Raw genomic sequence first — 19545 nt, 5'->3', positions numbered from 1 at the left:
CCATGAACAAAAGAATATGTTTGACCGATTTATAACCTGTGATTTTCCCCCCTTTATGGGGGTCTTTATTTGGAGCGTCGGTCTTTTTGATGTCTGATTCCCTTTACCTTTTTGCAAGTTAACATTTTCTCATTTCTTCTTTCTAAATGTTTTTGTTTGTTGGTTTATCCAAACTTGAGGAAAATCCCCACATTTTAATAATCAGGTGCCCCCACAGATGACGGTTTCTCTCTCATTTGGGGCATTTTTTTCATGAGGCCTTGAAATGTTGATCAGAAGAAGGGGCTGCTTTGACCCCTACCTCCTTCTCACCTCCCAGAGACACTGAAGCCACAGGCTTGAGTGGTCACTCCAAAGGGAGCATACAGCTCACCTCAGCTGAGGGCTAATTAGCTCTTTGGGGCTGCTGGTCCGCAGGGGAAGGACTATGCAAAAGGAGATCTGTTTATCTTACTGTTACCAAATGTCAGGGGACCCTCAGTGCAACTTGCTAAGGGACCCAGCATTTCTCACTATGCAGCATCTGTGAACGTCGCTCTGTGCATCCCTCATCTCATTACATTTCCATAAGCTCTTGTCCCAGTTATGCTCAGAAAGCACAGCCCCCAATCCCCAGGAATGTGCTAAAGCAGAAAAGAAAAAACTGCACTGCTATTCTTGGTCAGCTTAATGGCAAGGAGCTTCAGATTCTCTATAAAATGAAAAACTCAATTGTGTGAGGTCACCAGGTCACAATCTCCCTGAGAACACTGTTATCTGGAGCCAAACATCCTTCTCAGAGGGGTCCTTAAAGTTTAATAACGTCAGTCGACTGCAGCAAGACCCTGTGAGCCCATAATCCCAAAATGAGCCTCTGTGTGATGTCTGTTATGGAGGATCTCCAGTCTACCTGTGGGCAATTTTAGATCATCAAAGGTGACATTGAACACTGTCTCCGAAATTTCAGTCACAGCCTTAACCACCTTGTGATTTAGCCAATAGCAGTTCTGTGGCTCTTTGGGAAAAAAAGGCCACCTTCGCAAGGCTGGAGGAAATGCTTATACCGCAGTGGGAAGCAGAGAAGCACACACAGTAAAAACTAGGCAACGTCAAGAGTGTTTGCTTAGTTGCTGTGCCATGGCATGGGATTGTGGTGTCCCTTGTACCATGCTGGGTACGAGATATTTTTATACAGAACCTCTTAGTTTAAAAAATTTACATATTATGACACCTGCCCTCTTCTCACTTAACAGCAATCCCAGTAAAATGAAATAAGTACAGAAGGAAGGGAAAAGCATGTTCTTCAAATTGCTACCTACCAATGCCTCCAGCGAAGATGAATCTCAAATAACTAAGGTTGAGTGAAAAAGGCAGACACAGTGAGTCTATACTGTTAAGATTCCATTTATACGAAGCTCAAGAACAGGCAAAGTTAATCTATGATGATAGAAATCAGGAAGAGGCTGCCTTTCAGTGGCCTTATTGGCCAGGGATCCTGGGGTAAAAGAAATGGTGCTTGTTTACAGGGGGATGTGCATATGCAAAAATGCAACAATTTTACTGCATGTAACTCTGCTGTTTGCTATGGGCTGAACATTTGTGTCCCCCTCAAATTCTTATGCTGAAATCCTAACCCACAAAGGTGATGGTATCAGGAGGTGGGGCATTTGGGAGGTGGTTGGGTCCTTAGGGTGGAGCCCTCATGAATGGGATTGGTGCCCTTATAAAAGAGACCCCACAGAGCTGCCTCACCCCTTCCACACTGTAAGGACACAAGGAGAAGGTGCTGGCTATGAACCAGGAAGAGGGTTTCGCCAGAACATGACCATGATGGCACCTTGATTTTGGACTTCCCAGCATCCAGAACTGTAAACCATAAATTTCTGTCATTTATAAGCCACCCAGTCTGTGGTATTTGTTATGGCAGCCCAAATGGACTAAGACACCGTATATAAATTATGCCTCAATTTTTTTAAAGTTTGGAAAAACCCTGTACCTACACACTTGAGCTCTAAAGCTGGGGCTAAGACCACTCTCTACCACTGAGGGCAATTGTCGGACCCCTTTCCTCCTCTCACCGAATAGGCCCAGTATGACCCATTGTTTCTTGTTGCCCCTCACGGTAGGGTGGTTGTCCTGCTGTTCTTTAATGAAAAACCACCCGTATTTTCCCCTATACAGAAATGCTGGGATGCAGCCAGGGTGCACAATTCTTGGTATGCTCACCCACCTGGACAGTATTTGTTCCCCCTTGTGACCAAAACACTGCAGTGTGATCGTCCTCAAGATGATGGACCTGGTTTGGCATCTCCCCGCAAACTCCAGTCCCTCTCACCATTCTTATTTAGAAACAAATGCACCAGCCTGGTGCAATCTGACCTGCAGACCACTCACATCTCTGACTCTGCAGCGTCCTCTGGAGCGTCCCCACCCACTTTGTTGTCTGTTTTATTCAATTCATTTTCTTTTGTTAATCTTAATACCCATGTGCTAATTGGTGCCCAGTTCATGAGTCAGTGAGCACGTTGGGACCTGAAGCAGAACAGGAGTGCAAACCCCTTGAGCCAAATCATGACCAGAACCAGACCTCAGCTCCCCCAGCTTGGCCCCCGGCGTGCTGATAGAAAACTGCTTCTCCCCATCAAGCCCAGCCAGCCAGGGCAGTGACTCATGTTCTACAATTTGATTTGCATTTTCAGTTATTGAAGTTCAGTCTATGTAAACACAACAGTGCGGGGATGCTATCAGCCCATTAGGCATTGGGATTGGGATACTTAAACAGAAGAGAGGTAAATTTGAAGATGTCCTTTGCCAAGCTTAGAAACAAAACTACATTGAAGGATAAGCACCATTATAGATTTTCACTATAGCGGGGCGACATTTTTAAATGGGAGCAGAGGAATTTTTCCATCAGTGTCCTTCTATTGGCAAGATCCCTTGCAACATCTTTGAGATCTGAGAGAAATAATCACCTATGTTTTATTTTTGTCTCATACCATGGACCAGTAACAAAGGAAATCTCTGTATTTTCACTCTTCGGAAACCACACAATCTTCTCTGAAACCTGATGTGTGCTTTCAAGGTTCTGGCACTGAGCATGAGTTTCAAAATCATATTTTTCTCTCCAAATCATCATCCTTGTCTATGCTCAGTCAGGGGTTTGCTCTTATAAAGCCCCAAGTGTAAATTAAAACCGAAACATAAAGGAAATGCTACTCATTTTTAACCACTTAAATAAAATAGCTTTCTGCATTCACGTTAATTTTGTTCACAGGCTATGCAGGGTAAAGCATATTATTTCTTATTTATATCAAAGTTTTATATTTACAAACATGATTTGCGTTAGTTTGTCAGCCCATATGGCATCTTTGAAAGTCAGAGCAGAATTATATTCTCATTTCACAGGTGAAAAAAACAAAAGTCAAGGACATTTAGTAAATTCGTGTCTGAGAAAGCATTTCCAGGGCTTGAATTCCCCATTCATGTTATTATTTCTTAAGTTTTACCAAGTGCTGTGGCTTCATACTCAGGACTTCCCTGTCACCCACCCTGTCAAGCACTCTTAGGAATAGTACACACTGTGACTCCAAGGATGCCTGAAGGGGCGCTGATCCTACCAGAAGCTCAGGATTCCTCAGTGTGGGCCTCAAGGTGCTTGAAGATAAACACTCTGGAATGGTTCAGCAATGCCCATTCTAGATAGTTCTTTGGTGATCGGCCCTGTCACTGGCATTCCACAGACGGCGGTTACGTTGCATTCACCAAAGCCCTCGATGGTTCTGTGCTTTGGGTTCTCCTTCAATGCCACAAGTCAATTCTTTGCGCATTTACCTATTACGCAAGGAACTGGGAGGACTCAGGACATTTATCGTTCCTGCTGTGTATGGTTAAATATGGTAGACATGGGGGCATTTCTTGGACACACATGAATATTTATTTTTACTAAAAAATGGCTGCTGAGTTCCCCAAAGACATTCTCTCATAGCGAAGGTCCAAAAATCTTTGCAGGTATGTTAATTATAATATTCTCAATGGCTTTAAAGATGAACTAGGCCATCTCATAAAGGAGGACTGTACTCCACTGCTTGGAGATGGCGTTGCCTTGAAAAGCCAGTCACCTTCTTTCTTTATTAGAAAAGAGCCCGCATGTTGTTCTGTGAAGAGAGAGATGCTATCAGCTAAAATGTAGGCTGGAGAACTAGTCTGATTCCCAAATCCTTTTTTTAACTTGTCAGTTGGTTCCAAGATATTACCTACCGCTGTTCCCATCACTAATTGGGGTGCTTTCTGCTATACAACAAATGAACTAAAACTCAGGAGTTGGTTTCATTTCCTTTAAATTCTGCTCACTACTAAGACGTACTAACCCTCAAGCTTATTGAAATCAAAGTGTGGGCTGCTTATAACCTGGGGCTAAGTCAGTTCACTGTAAGAGAACTCAATTTGCATCTCCACCCAGCCCAGCCTCGTGGGATTTTCCATCACCTTTTCCTAGGAGCTTGAGCAAATCCCGCTCCTGAGCTAGAAGCCTTGTCACCACGAGCTCCCCAGACACAGGAGGTCGGCAGGGTTTTCATCCGTGGCCCCATGAATCATCCCTGCTGCACCTTCTTGCCAGTCTCAGCAAAACCAGGCTCCTTCTACTGCCCCGAGGCTATCTCTTAAATACAAACAATTCTCCACTTTTGAAAACTTCATTTTAAAGCAATTGTTAGAAATGTAGAATGCATCCCCACTGTCCTCTTCCAAAACGATGCCAGCCCTGGATCCAAAAGATTGTTATTCTTGCAATTTGACAGCTCTGGCCCACTGCTACCATCAGGAGAACCATTATGGGACAGAAAGATAAATAAGTGTTCAAGCTTTTAGAGACTCAAAGTGTTTAGAGGAATGAAAAGCAGTCAGAGTTTGGGGCAGCTGGTACCAGGGGAGAGGTATTGGTTAGAAATAACCTGCCTACATGTTGAATGGCTTGACTGGCTGTAATTACAGTTGGCCTTTGTATCCGCAGGTTCCTAATCTGCAGATTAAACCAACTGCGGAGCAGAAATAATTTTTTTTTTTAATTCCAGAAAATTCCAAAAAGCAAAACATTTTAATTTTCCACACCCAGTAAGTATTTACATGGATTTACACTGTATTAGGCATCAAAAGTAACCTAGGGATGATTTAAAGTATATGGGAGGATGTGTGTACTTTATATGAAAATATTACATCATGTTATACAAGGGACTTGATCATCCTTGGAGTTTGGTTCCTGCGGGGTCATGGAACCTAACCCCCAAGATACAGAGAGACGACTGTATCTTCACTCACACCGCCTAGAAATATTCACTCTCTATTGTTGACATATTGTAAATGGTGACCTTGCACATATCCACATGGGCATGCAGGTGAACTCCACCCACAGCTCACCTGAGTCTTGGCCCAGTGCCTTGTGTTGCCCCGGGAGGCCTGTGAGGGCTGCTCTGAGGTCCCCTCCCCATGCCACGTCTCCCCTGGGAGGCTCAGGAGGCAGTTTCTCTTCGCCTTCCAGCTTCTCAGGAGCTCTGAGGCTTCCTTCCTCACCCCTCAAGATCCATCTGCAGACTCTAAACCCGCTCAGCTGTCATCTGGGATTGGCTCCTCAGCTACAGGGCAGCTCACAACGCCTGCTGGAGTCCACCTTTGGTTTTGGCCTCATCCTCTCTTGCGTGATGCATTCGGTCCACGAAGAACTGGCACTTTGGCACAGAGATAACTGTTCATATTCTTCAAGTCTCATTGTCCATGGTGAGAAAAGTCACGGGGATCAGGGCCTCTGGTACAAGAGATGGCTTATAAATCAAATATTTGGAAACACATCTTTTTGTGACACGTTTACGTTTATAAAGTCCTTAAAAACCCTATGGAAAGATAAAAATGATATTCACAAATCAGTTCCATAATAATACAAAAGGGAATATCACCTTGTACAGTCTTTTTTTTTCTTTTTCTGGATGAGGTAAGTACTGTCATCTTCATCTTTTACTAGTATGTCGGTGGCAAGCAACAACTTACATTGATACACTCCCTCTCTTGGTTCCGAAACACACGCCTGGATCTTTTCACTTCGTTTAGCTTTTGTGTTTTCATTCCTCAGTGCAAATTCCTATCAGGAATGCGACCGCACTTAATCAGCTTATCTATGTTTCTCAGGGCTTCCTTTTGGTCCAGCTGGATTAGAGGAAACCTACAAGGTGTTTGCACCCGTTGCTATGAAGGACTCCTTAGACATTCTCCTGAAATTGGCCGGGGCGGGGGTGTAGGATGGGGGTGTCACAGCGCAGCGCCACAGCCTTTGGAAGCACCTGCCGGGTCACCTTCCACACTGAGCCAATGGCCTGTCTTCTGAGAAGTGACATTCTCCAACTTCTTTCTGCAGGAACTCTTGACCCCCAAGCAGATTGTCTGGGACCCCTATTGTTTTTAGTAAGAATGTTTCCTTCCCTTTATTGTTAGACAATATTCCTTAACCTCTGTTCATGGCTGCTTTGTGTTCCTAAGAGCTTTTCTGACTTTTCAGCCAACACTCACCTAATTCTGCCGCTCCAGTCTTTGGTGCTCTGGCAGTAGTGCCAATTGCCTCTAAGAGTTCCCTCAGGGGCTGCAATCAACCCTCACTCTCTGCCTCTCTTGCTGTCTCTCTGTCTCTCTCTTTCTCTCACACGCACACATGACCATCTCAGACCCCACTTTAGGAAACACTCTTAGAAATATTGCTAGTATCTGGTATAATTTAAGCAGAACAAGATAGGAAACCTGACAGTGTTCCTGGAAACAGAAGATCCTATTATTGCCAACAGTTTGAAATATTCAAGTGCTCACATTTTTCAAACCACTTTGCCAAACAGCTATAAATGATGCAAGTCTGCATTATTTCAAGTCATATTTTCAATGTTCTTTATGAGAGGGGTTACCTCTGGCTCATGTCCAAATGGATGGGAAAACACCAACAAAATATGGTAGAAAATATCTGTAGAGCTTAGATATTGAAGGGGAGACCAGGTTAATTAATTTCAGGTATACATCATCCATACTAGCAATTTTATCACTCCTTGCCTGGAACAACACTGCCTTAAACTTCTCTGGGATTAACTTAGAACGTAAGTTATCTATGTCCTTCGTTATTCAGTAGATTAGAACTGTGATGAGAAGAGCTGCTGTTTTTCTATGAGGTGAGCTATGTTGGCGTTTGGTGCTGTGTTAATATGCATAATTACAGAATGGAGACTGAGGGGGAAGGGCAGTTCTAAAATAAATCTCTTTCTAAAAAAGAAAGCCTCAAAGGAACTTTTAGTTCGGATTCTTTGCTCTTGCTCCATCTTCTCAAGAAATATAATTGTTTATCTTTTAGTTTTCCACTCACTAATGATTCAAGCCTAAAGAAATGACTTCTGTTTCCATTTGGGTGACCTTGCTGGAAGTTATGCTCACAGGATCAGCCATGGGAGTAAGGAACAGGGCATTCCATGGGTCCTTTTGAGAGAAGACAGCTGGTTTGGAAATCTGACAACGAGGGCCTGAGGAAGGGTGGATTTGAGTAGGAGAGGTTTGGTCCATTTACCCCTCCAATGCCTGACATGACCCACACCCCACCAAATTAGAGGAAGGAACATACACTGGGCTGACCTGAGAAATAAAGTGTCCCCAACCTCCCTCTAGTCATTCACCATCTCTGCACTCCTGGCATCAAAGACTATAAGCAATTTTCCCATCTCCTTATTCATAACAGATATTCTGTTCATTCATTAACACAACCACAGGGGCCTAGGTGTACAGGGGGATGTGCAATACTGCAGATAGCAAAGCCTTAAAATAAGGAGGGAAGCAGTGTAAAGATGACTCTTATACTCTCGACCTTCTGGATCTTAGTAACCAAGTCACTAAAAGAAATTTCCAAAGGCCCTTACTTTGATCCCATGATCTCACTTTGAGGCATGGATTAACATAGGGAACTTGCCTAAGAACTATCTTAGATTGGTCTTGTGAAGAACAATAGTTCCTTGTTACAAAAGGAGGAAACTGGATCAGGTAATTGTTAACTTTTCTGACTCTGCCACGTTCTGATTCTCCATCTCAGTCAAGCCTTCAGATAACTGCAGCCCTGGTCAACATCTTGACTGCAACCTCATGAGAGATCTTGAGCCGAAACCACCAGCTAAGCTGCTTCTAATCCACAAAAACTGTGTGAAATAATAAATGTGTGCTATTATTTTAAGCTGCTAAATGTAGGGGACCATTCGATATGCAGCAATAGATAACTAATATACCAGGCATATAACTAAATACAAAATCACTGGTGACCACAGTTCAGAAATGTGGAGAAAACTTTAGACACACAGACATGCCCTGAAAACCTGACTGTGTCATTGCCTCCCACCGAATCCAGGAGTTATTTTACCTTCTCAGGATTTAACTATGCTAAAGATTTGAGTGTTAGGGGAGAATAACAGCACCATCTACATTACAGAGTGCAGGCAGGTAGGGACAAATATAAGGTAAATAGAGGGTCTGGTTTAGCAGGTGAATAAAGGGTGGTCCATTCAATCTTTTTTCCATTTACCAATGTCATGGGTAAATCTTCTCAACCAGTTCTCTAAATAACATCTTAGGAACTGGAAGAGGAGCTGAACTTTTCCAAAGTAAGTCATTTTGAGCCCCATCCCCATGGCACCCCTTGGCTGTATCAGGCAATCAGCCTAACAAAAAAAATCTACAAAAGTTATCTATCCAAAACTGTTATCACTCAGTGTGACCCCTAACATCTCCTGAAATGGTGTTGATAAAAGATTTTAAAGTAATGACTTCACCTCTTTAGCCCATGCTATTTTGAAAATTTTGAAGAGTATTTACAAATGTCCATGCTAGTATAATCAAAAGCATGTTGATTTTATCTGTACAGTATTGAGTTAATTTACCCACTGGGATCAATCTAATTTCCAAAGATTCCCTGGGCCTGTCCAGAGGCACTGAATGTAGCTGACACTTGTGCAAACAGCAGCAGAAGGGCTATGACTGTGTTTAGTTTGGTGTTGTCTGGATTTCAAAGTCACCCAGAGTTCTGGCAACAGCCCCAAAAGTAATTTTCCCAAACACAGATCAAGGAACTTCCCCCAAAAGAACTGAACTCCAAATGGAAAAATAAATATTGAATATAAGCGGGGGTGGGGGTGGGGGAATGTAGTCCCCACCCCCAAAGAGGATTTAAAAAAATTAATGCCAAATATTTTATGAAAGCCCAGAAAACCAAAATGTTACAAAAAGGTATAGAAGAATGTTATAAGTCTTGTTGAAAGAATAAAGATTCTGAAAAGGTTTTTTTTGCACTACTTTGTAAAAGATTTTTGCAGATTTTATTAGTCTTCTTTTAAAACTCATGAAAATTAGGAGTAACATGTAGGTCTAAATAGTTTTGCTCAAACTTCCAGTTCTTTGGCGCCTGGTTGTGACCTGACAGACGGCAATGGGCAGTGCACAGAGCAAGCTGAAGTCCCCAAGAAGTACCCGACAGCTGACAAGCCTCCACGGACATCTTGGTTGACCAGCAGTCCACAACACTCACTAATTGGATCATCTAACACTGACAGCACATTGTGTTCCTAGAAAGTTGGGGCTCCCTTAGAAACATGGCGATAACAAACAATCAAAAAATGAGGGGCTTCCCTGGTGGCACAGTGGTTGAGAATCTGCCTGCTAACGCAGGGGACACGGGTTCGAGCCCTGGTCTGGGAAGATCCCACATGCCGCGGAGCAACTAGGCCCGTGAGCCACAACTACTGAGCCTGAGCGTCTGAAGCCTGTGCTCTGCAACGAGAGGCCGCGATAGTGAGAGGCCCGTGCACCGCGATGAAGAGTGGCCCCCGCTTGCCACAACTAGAGAAAGCCCTCGCACAGAAACAAAGACCCAACACAGCCAAAAATAAATATAAATAAAAAAATTAATTAAAGGAAATTGTAGCACAGCCTTTACAAAAAAAAATGAGGTATGCTTTCTTGAAACTAGATAAAAATGAATGAAGCTGCAAAAAGAGGTTGTGCTAACAAAGTGAGGGGCTAACAACGAATTATTTGCAAGCACAGATGTATCATTTTTCTGATTATAGTTTAGCTGCCCATCAACTGGTGCTCCGTCTTTGTGATCTGGATAAACAGGGATAATGTGGGTTCATGTTATTACAGGTGGATACCATGTGGTGTGGGGAGGAGAATATAGAAATGACTCATAAACTCTCTGAGGGTAAACTATTTTTGAGTTAAAATGGATCTAGTCCAAATTAGACCACTGAGCCAACTGTTCTCTTTGATTTTTTTAGGTGTAGGAACCCAGCAGTTTGCCTCTGGGCAAAGCTCAAGTTAGAATCCTAGTCACTTTTACATACTTAGAATTGTCTACAGTCTTTTGAAAGTCAGTTTACTTGCTAGGCTGCCCTGACTATATTTCACTACTTCTCTTCTGTGGTACCTAGACTTCAAGCAAACTTGACAGTGGTCTGCAGTAGTGAATTACCCCTGTGTTCCTCTTCCTGAAGCACACCATGCAGTTGGACCTAACAGCTGACAAAAGATCGTGGGGACACCAGCAACCCTGCAAAAATGTCCAGTGATATCTCCAGCAACATTAGATGTAAAATTTACTCGCAGGGAAGAAATGATGTCAACCCCTTTTCTAAATACTGGTGCAGATGGAAGAATAAGAAATGGAGGGATGAATGAGTAGAAAGTTCTCTCTAGATGTCTAAAGGATAAAGAGGAGGGCCCCAGAGAGGCTCATAGCATATAGAAAGGTGTGAGTTAAGAGCAGGCCAGACAAATTTTACGTTGCTTCACAATTTTGCCAAGGGCAAAATTGAATCTGAAAGCAGCAGCCTCCAGAGTACGTGGCGATGTGTAGCCTACGTTCAAGGCTCCTTTGTGCTGTCTCTTCTGGTTGGGGGAATGACATCATTGACAAGTCACCTTCAATTATGTCAGGAGTTTCAGGGACATGGAGAGATAGCAACAGAATTCAGAAGAGACTAAAAGGTAATGCTCCTTGGGATCCATTCCCAGTTCTATCACTGACTCACAGGGTGACTTTATTATTCCTATTGTTATTAGGGCTATTTTATTGAAGATTGATACAATACTTAGATTTAGAGGTCAATCCAGGACCTCTCCTTGCTTTAGTATCTAAATTAAAGATAGAACTTTCTTTGGAATACAATTAAGGAGAAAGGCAGATGTGAAGGCTATAAAGTCTAAGGGAAGTGGAGTTTGATATTTTGATGAATAATGCTCTTTTTAAAAAAAATTTAATTTATGGAGGTGAAATTCATGTAACAAAATTTACCATTTTAAAGTTAACAATCCAGTGACGTTTAGAACATTTTCAATGCTGTACAGCCATAACCTCTATCTAGTTCCAAAACATTTCCAACCCCTCAAAGTAAATCCCCACACCCAGGAAACTGTCACTCTCCTATCTCCTGTCCCTCCAGTCTCTGGCAACCACCAAGCTTTATTCTGTCTCAATGGATTTATTTATTCTGGATTTTTCATGTAAGTGGCATAATAAAATGTGACTTTTGTGTCTGGCTTCTTTCACTTAGCATAGGTTTTTGAGTTCATCCATGTGGAGGTATGTATCAGTACTTCATTCTTTTTATGGCTGAGTAATATTCCACTGTGTGTTTATGTATTCCACAATTTGTTTGTCCATCCATCTGGTGGTGGACATTTGTGTTATTTCCACTTCGGGGTTATTATGCTCCTTCCCTTCTTAAGTTCTATCCCCCACTCCCCACCCACCTCCCCACATACCCAAACTTTCTCCTTTCCTTACTGTATATCTCTCCTTTGGGAAGACACACATTACTGTTAGCTTATCTCCAGGGGCTTTCTGGAGGGCTAAGAACAGAAGAGAGGGCTGTGGGTAAGAAAATAAGAAAGGGGAAGAGTTTGGGAAAGAAGAACAAAGATAGAAGGGATGGATAGAAGAACACTTAGCAGGCACTCCTTTGTGGAGCTGGAAGCACAGGAAACAGATTGAGAAGAGGGAGTTTTGGTAAGTGGGCCATATTTGTCCAGAGGGCTCTACAGAAATTTCCTCAAAGAGATTTAGAAGGCTGGTTGAAAGGTCACTTATGCTTTTTTTCTGCTGCCCTCAGGAGAACATTATCCAAAAGTCCAGTGTTTTAAGCAGATATCAGGATTTTCTTCCTTCCAGGTTTCTCTAAGTATTGTTAGTCTAGATATTTTCATAAAAGAATATCAGGTTAATTCCATTTGAATCCTAATATAGTCTTTTAGAAGGAGAGTTAAACATCAGAAAAAGATTTCAATAATAACTAATTGAAGAAAATATTGGTATCTCTTTTCTTTTGTGTTTCCCCATTAAAGGAATTGTTCAGTGGCTATTCCTGCCACTGACTTGATGACTCTAATTCACCGTTCTAAAAAAAGGAAAAGGAAAAAACTGACTTTAAAATAAGGCAAACCTTAGAATAAGAACATCCATTTGATGGAGCAAAGTCCTAAATAAGTCAGAAATAAAACCAGACAAGAGAATCAGTTAATTACAATTTAATGCCCTGGACCCCTATTCCAGCCCTGAGCAGTGTTTTTCCTTTCCATTGTCAGTGTTTGTGTGTGTGTGTGTGTGTGTGTGTGTATGCATGTGTGTGCATAATAATTTCTACATTTAATTTAAAAATTACCTTTGGCACATGTCCAAAGGAGAAGCCCAAATTCTCTACTGCAGATCAGAAAACAGATAAAGTAGCAATCTTCCACACTAAAAAAGGTACAGTAGCAATCTTTGCTTCAAAAGATACAGCAGCAATCTTTGATGCTAAAAAGATACAGTGGCAATCTTTGATGCTAAAAAAGACACAGTGGCAATCTTTGACGCTTTTATTGGTAACTCTATATCTCAACAACCTGACATCAAAATCCTATGAGCTCAACTCTCAAGGTCCAGGGAGAAGGAGGCAAGTGATGGATGGATTCCATATGGACAGTATTATATCTTTTCACAGGACAGAACATGGGTTGCAAACAGCAGGATCTACCAGTTCTTAACCTTAAAACCAGCATTTAAATTCCAAGGAGATGAAATAAAAGAGGTCATTTTTTAAAAAGACATCTAAACCACAAAGTGGCTGACAGCCAGCAAAATCTGAAACAGTGATATTCAAAGTGTGGTCCCCAAACCAGCCACACCAGCAGAAGCAACACCTGGGAACTTGCTACAAATGCAAATTCCCTGCCCCCACCCCAAACGGACTGAATCAGAAACGCTGTGCATGGGACCCAGTGGAGACTGGGTTTTGGCAAGGCCTCCAGGTGACGTTGATGCCTGCTAAAGTTGAGAACTGCTGATGTAAAAATGAATAGATTGCTCTTGATGTGATGCCTAGTTTCTTAAAGTAATAATTTGTGTATTTATTCAACTGAAGGATGCTCTTTTCGTCAGGAGTATTTGAACGTTAAAAGCAGGCCTATAGAATCTGCCAAAATGACCAGTTGTGTTGACCTTTTTGTTATCCAGGACTGAGAGTGTTTTCATAAGGGTTTTTGGAAGCACAAAAGTAATCTACACATTGTGAGAAGGAAAGGAGCAAAACAATTTAATGGGGCCAGAAAGGGCTTTTCTGCTGGGACAGCTGCCACTGGAGAGGGGACCTGTGGCATTTGTATATTAAATATGGCCATTTTTTCTCTGGCCCAGCAGTTGTGGGAAAAGAGAAGTTCAGAGGGAAATATACTGGGCCAGGGAAAGGGGCTTGTCCCTAGTGGGGAAGTTGTTATAGCAGTACTTGGTTTTATTGATTGTGTGTTTTCTCTTTTAATGCATTGATTCCTTTTTTTTTTTTTAATTAATCTAATTTATTTATTTATTTTTGGCTGTGTTGGGTCTTCATTGCTGCGTCCGGGCTTTCTCTAGTTGCGGCAAGTGGAGGCTACTCTTTGTTGCGGTGTGCGGGCTTCTCATCGTGGTGGCTTCTCTTGTTGTGGAGCACCGGCTCTAGGTTCGCGGGCTTCAGTAGTTGTGGCACACAGGCTCAGTAGTTGTGGCTCGTGGGCTCTAGAGCACAGGCTCAGTAGTTGTGGCACACAGGCTTATTTGCTCCGTGGCATATGGGATCTTCCCGGACCAGGGCTCGAACCTGTGTCCCCTGCATTGGCAGGCGGATCCTTAACCACTGCGCCACCAGGGAAGCCCTAATGCATTGATTCTTAAATATATTTTTATAAGTAACATTTTGGAGAAATTTAGGAGACTCTTAAGAGTAAAACAAAGCAAATAATTTTTCGTAATCCCACTACCCATATATAATAACTGCTCAAATTTTTATGTTTTTTTACATTCTTCTTCCTTTGTACTTTTAAATTTAGAACACACTTTTTCCAGCTTTACTGAGATATTTTGACATATAACATTGTGTAGGTAAGGTGTACAACGTGATCATTTGATACACATATATATGACAAAGTTATTATCACAGTAAGGTTAGTTAATGTACTCATCACTCGCAGAATGACCTGTGTGTGTGTGTGTGTGTGTGTGTGTGTGTGTGTGTGTGTGTTTGTGTGTGTGTGTTGAGGACTTTCAAGATCCACTCTTTCAGTAACTTTCAAGTATACAGTGCAATATTGTTAACTATAGTCATCATACCATACATTAGATGCCCAGAACTTATTTATCTTATATCTGGAAGTCTGTACCCTTTGATCACCTTCATCCATTTCTCCCACCTGCTACCCCTGGCAACCAGGAATCTACTCTCTGTTTCTGTGAGTTTGTTTGCTTTTTTTAGATTCCACATATAAGTGAGATGCAGTATTTGTCTTTCTCTGTCTGACTTATTTCACATAGTATAATGTCCTCAAGTTTCATCTGTGTTGTTGCAAATGGCAGGATTTCATTCCTTTTTGTGGCTGAGTAATTTTCCATTGTGTGTGTGTGTATGTGTGTATATATATGTGCATATATATATATATATATATATATATAGTATATATATATGCACCACATTTCTTTATCTATTCATTCATTAATAGACACTTAGGTTGTTTCCATGTCTTGGCTATTATTGTAAATAATATAGCAGTACTTTGGCTACAAGCAATTGCTTTCTAAAACAATACAGGCAGAATAAATAGCCCCTTCCAGCTATGGTAAACAGAAGAGTAGACACAACAAAAGAAAATAAAGTTAGAAAAGAATTGAGAAATATGTTCCTAAAGGTGAGCAGAAAAAACAAAAACAAAACAAACAAAAAACAGAGAGTAACTGTGATAAAGTTTCAGAACTTGTGATCGAGGGGACAAGGTCGAGCCCCTTAGGAAACCATAAGGGACTTACCCTTAGAGAACAGAGAGACAAATTAAAGGGAAAGTCTTAAGAATAGTACAAAACAGAACCTCAGTCTAGCCCAGTCCAGTGGAAAGTGAAATAAAGGGAAACTGAGGTACAGTGTGAGGTGAATTTTTTAAAAAATCATTTCTCTAATTGGACAATGCACAGAGATGCTAGGGCAAAAACAAGTGAAAAAGAATAGCAGAAACAACATCAGTTAAAGTAGTGGTTCGCAACAGGGGTGGGGAGGAAATTTTGCGCCCGCGCTCCAGAGACATTTGGCAATGTTTGGAGACATTTTTGGTTGTTACAACACAAGAGGAAGGTGCTACTGGCATCTAGTGGGTAGAGGCCAGGGATGCTGCTAACCACTGTACGATGCATGGAACACCCCCCTCAACAAAGAAGTATTGGACCCCCAATGGTAACAGGGCCACGGTTGAGAAACCCTAAGTGAAAGTATTGGGAATAGCTTTTCATATGCAAATATGGTAAAACAACAATAACAACAAAAAACGTGGACCCCCTTTTGCTCATTCTTCAAGAACCCATTCAGTTATTCCAAACTCTGGGGGACCTTCGGCAGCTCCCAGAGCACCCGGCTGTCATTGTTTTTCCAGCGGTCATTGTCTTGCACTGCAGTGATTTGTGTGCTCTTTTCTTTCCCACTCACAGGACTATGAGTGCCCCAAATTAGGAACCTTGTTCAAGTCGTCTTTGTATTCTTTATCATGTTGTAAATATTTGGTAACTGTGGGTTGAATGGGTGAGTGAATGAACGGATGGGAATGAGTCACTGGATAGAGACCTGTATCTTGGAGAAATGCATCACCTTTAACATTCATCTGTGACCAGCATCTTAACCCAGACTGTGTTTAGCTTGTAAGCACACCCAGCCAAAGCAGCAAAATCATAATCAGATGGTCCAGTTCAGTGCAGGAGTTCCCACAGTAATCACACCTAAATGAGATTCTAACTCTTAACTCGAAGCTTTAGAATTAAAGGCATTTACTGAAAAAGACCAAAAGAACATTACAGGTAACGTTCTATATTTGCACATAATGTTATATATGCAGATATTGTCTATAATTTCAACATGTTTTACATCCATGAATTCTTATTTAATTACAAAATATCTCTTTGTGCTGAGTTGACAGAAATCTCTAACCACCAGGGTGGACAGCTGTCTTGAACCTTGTGGTGGTTCTGAATGTATTTATCTTGGGTCACTGTTTCCTTGAATTTTGTGTTGACAGGACCTCCCTCTTATCCAGTGGGTGGTTGCTCTTTTTTGGCCATAATATTGATAAAATTGTGCCTCTGCAGGGGACCCATCTGCATTCATGGATCTCCAGACTCATATCTTTACAAGTGATGTTACTGTGAACATTCTAGTCCTTGTGTCCCTGGGCCCAAATCTGAGAGTTCCCTAGAAGTGAATCATGAGCTGTAATCATCTTCCACTTTACTGGTTATTCCCAAATTACTCTCAAAGTAGTTGTAACAATTCACACTCCTACCAGTAATACACGAGCTTTCCTGTCGCTTCACACTCTCGTTATACGTGGCACTGTCAGACTTTTTAAATTTTTGCCTTTCTGATGTGAGTGAAATGATGTGACAATGTTACTTTCATTTTCATTTTCCTGGTGGCAGATTGGGGAAAGCATCTTTTCATGTTTATCTGCCATTTTGATTTCCTTTTTTCTGTTATCATCAGTTTTTGTAGCATCTTTCTTTCTTCATCTCCAGCAAGTTGGAAGTTAAAAATTATGCTTCAACTTTTTAATTTTTGAAAACGTATATATTTAACCATAAAATTTTCTAAGATAGCCAAAAGTTATTCAAAATTTCCACCATCTTCCCAATAACCACAATAACCTTAACATACTTCAACACTGAACACCCTCTTTCATCATGTAATTGCTTTCTAGTCTTACAGTTTTACCTGTTTTTAAAAAATGTTTTAAGTTAGTTTTTAATCAATAGTTAAATTTTCAGACACATTTTAACAATTTCTGGATTCCCCATTATTTCATTCATCCCTTGCTTTCCCTAGGGTATCTCTTTTGTTCTTGCTGAATACTTATTTTAATAGTTATTTTATTGAGGAATTACGTCAGAAAATGTCTTTCTTTGACCTTCAATCTTGGAAGATAATTTAGCTGGCATAAAATTCCAGGTCGAAGTATTTGTTCTAACACTTTGCTTCTGGGATCCATTGTAGTTGATGAGAAGTCGGCTGTCAGTCCTTTCCTCCTGGGTACTCTGTCTTTCCTCACTGAACGCTTTTAATAGTTACCCTTACCCTTGATCCTTTGCAGTTTCATTAGGTGAGGGTTTATCATCGTCCTTCTGGCTTTGTGCTTAGAGTACACTTTGAGTTGTCCTTATTTTCAATGAGTCCTAATAATTACTTGCTCCTTGTTCCCCTAGAAAAAAGGGTTCAGCAAACTTTTTCTGTAAAGGGCTAGATAGTTAACATTTTAGGCTTTTCATGCCACCTATGGTTTCTGTCACTTCTTCTGTTTTTTAAAGAATTCTTCAAAAGTGTAAAACTCACTTTTAGCTCAGAAGTTACACAACAAGTTTGCCAGCTCCCACCCTAAAATCCCAGTCAGAACTTCCCATGCCACCTGCACACACTGTTCCTACTCTTCATCTCCTTCCCCAATCACCCCAGCTTCTTATGCAAGAGCTACACACACACAAACGCATACAAACACATACACACCCTACATGTGTGCACACATTTCCACACTGCTATAAACCATGTCTTGCTTAACAGGAGTTGGTTTGAATCACCTGAAACCCAAGGTTTCTGCAGGTATGGAATCCTGACATCCAGAACTGTGATTCTGAACATGTCCTACAGGGAGACATTTTACTTGGTGGCAACAGTCTTGGCCTACTGCAGTGTTTCTCATACAATAAGAAATACATTTGCATTGTTACCCAGGATATACATAGACACACATATCTGAAACAGAAATTCCATGAAATAGTATCTCCCCTTACCTCATGCAATGCATTCTGGTATTTTTCTCATCCATTCTATTCTATTTCATTATTTTTATAAAGACTGTCACCACTCACTAAATTGCTTTTATGACCCACTAGTTAGTTTTGGCTTTCAATTTGAAAAACAGTGGTCTAGAATACTCTTTTTGGAACATTGGGAGTTAAACAGAGTTTTGTGTGCTGACCTGGGACTTCTTTAACCATCATTTATAACATTGTTTCACTGCAAAAATGTATTCTTATTTCCTAAAAACTGGATTAGAATCCAATTTGGGGAACTCAATTCATCTGTAAACTGGGAACTGCCAAGGTCTAAATCAGGAACATTTTTATATAAGGAGTTCATTTAGACCAAAACAAGGAAGTGCTGACAACCTTCCTAAAGTAATTCCAGTACACTTGTCTGCTTGGGAATAGAGCTTATCAGGAAGTAGTCAACCTTAGCATTTATGCAACTTTTTTTCCCTTTGAAAAAGGACTAAATTTGAATTTCCAAAGACAGCACAGAGGAGATCCATTTTCGCTATAACATGTGGACTAGAAGTTACTTTAATGTGTTTGCTACAAAATGTAATTCCGCAGTTGCCTGCAGGGTTTTCTTTAATCCACTGGTTTTGTTCCTACACTTCCATCTGTGTCTTAGGTAAGATCTTTTCCAACCTAACTGGTCTTGATGGAAAAAAAAGTCAGGCAGTTTGGGAAATATTTCCCCATGCACCCAAACTTCATCAAAGCTACACTTACGACCTTTCAGAATATCATTAGGAATGATAGAACTTGGCCTTATTTTCCAAGTCTTTTGGCCTTGGGTTTCCAAGTCTTTTTACTTTATTTTATGTGAATTTGAACAATAGTCTAATCCAATGAACTCTAAACCAGGTGTGTATCAGTAGTTATCTTCCGGCTTCTTTTAGAGATCCATAAATTAATCATTTTATGCAGTTGCTCTCTTAACAACTTCCATATAACATATGACAATGTTAATTATATTTATCATGTTGTACATTACATCCCTAGCACTTATTTATCTTTTAACTGGGAGTCTGTACCTTTTGACTGCCTTTGTTGGGGCTTCCAGTTCCAGCTGGAACACTGAGCACTGGTATTTGCTTTCTGTCATTCACGCTGCCCCTTTCTGCCACACATCCTACTACACTTAAGATCCCAATCAAATGGTAAGAAAA

The 19545-nt window shown here is 41.1% G+C and overlaps 1 long non-coding RNA gene across 1 annotated transcript in view; it reads right to left on the bottom strand.

Annotated features, from left to right (window-relative positions):
- Positions 1–1154: 1154 nt before the first annotated feature.
- LOC309640001 overlaps positions 1155–19545 on the bottom strand; it is a 29027-nt gene continuing 10636 nt past the window's right edge. Inside the window, exon 2 of the long non-coding RNA XR_014251978.1 lies at positions 1155–5864. This is a non-coding gene — a long non-coding RNA (uncharacterized lncRNA). The remainder of the gene's footprint in view (positions 5865–19545) is intronic.

This window comes from Balaenoptera physalus (genome assembly GCF_965194825.1).
Source record: "Balaenoptera physalus genome assembly, chromosome: 12".
NCBI lineage: Eukaryota > Metazoa > Chordata > Mammalia > Artiodactyla > Balaenopteridae > Balaenoptera > Balaenoptera physalus.
Note: the sequence above shows the minus strand (reverse complement) of the source record. Positions and strands in the feature narration are given on the sequence as shown.